This window comes from Elaeis guineensis, chromosome 12, assembly GCF_000442705.2.
Source record: "Elaeis guineensis isolate ETL-2024a chromosome 12, EG11, whole genome shotgun sequence".
Lineage (NCBI taxonomy): Eukaryota > Viridiplantae > Streptophyta > Magnoliopsida > Arecales > Arecaceae > Elaeis > Elaeis guineensis.
Window position 1 is genome coordinate 79,509,092 of NC_026004.2, and position 925 is coordinate 79,510,016.

A 925-nucleotide genomic window follows, 5' to 3' on the forward strand; every position below is an offset into this window, starting at 1 on the left:
CGGTGATCCTGCAGCATCAAATTTAAAGAAAAAAATATCACAAATTATTCAATAACAGAAAAACTGACAAAAGAATAATCTATGCAATTTATACTTGATCACTAGCTGAGGCAAATTTCCATTGGATTCAATCTACTAAGGCCATTAGAAGCTCAGGTTGGTAAACACTATTTACTCAGCCACACCTTGAAACAAGATTCGTTCAAAGAAAAGAAGCATGAATTGTCTTACAAAAACTGTTAATGAGAATGAAAATATGGCATTCACATTACAACAAAAAGGCCCTAATGCTCAACTTTAAGAATAACATGTTGTATAAAAACGTCAAAATGAACTGCCAAATGATTTTTTTTTTCAAAAAAAAAAGCACGTAACTCATGCAGCAAACCAACGGAAAGCATCATAAATCAATCATATATCCCCCAAAATTTTGTCAGCAAAAACCAGAGAAAAAATGGCTGACATGGTGAAGCGCAAGGGAGAATAGATGTAAGGGACTGGTTCATCCCTAAGGCTAAAAATGAGAAAGCCAGAGGGGCAGACATGTAGTCCCGAAGTTGTCAGTATCAAATTAATCTTTCAGATAACAACCATTAACATTGACAGAATCGGATGTCATGAGAAACAGGTTAGCGTTCATAGACTTGGTATCATCATCTAACTGAATCAGATGCAAAGATCAAGTTGTAACATATAGACATAAATGTAAGCATCAAGATTAGTACACAACCGATCATAAAATTAATGAAATTTAATGAGCTTTCTGGAGATGAATTCCAGGAGCTACTGCTGGCTGATTTCAAATATCCAAGGAAACAACAGTGAACCTCTCAGCCAGCTCTTCCAAGGAAACCATGAACTTGCAGTCACTTGTTGATTTATTTTTAATTAATACTCATGGACGAGAAAATGTCAATTCAAAAGC

General features: G+C 35.0%; 1 non-coding gene across 1 annotated transcript; it reads right to left on the bottom strand.

Annotated features, from left to right (window-relative positions):
• Positions 1–413: 413 nt before the first annotated feature.
• Positions 414–517, bottom strand: LOC114913603 (small nucleolar RNA snoR99). Its single transcript, XR_003799527.1, has one exon. It is a non-coding gene; the product is annotated as a small nucleolar RNA snoR99 (small nucleolar RNA).
• Positions 518–925: the final 408 nt, after the last annotated feature.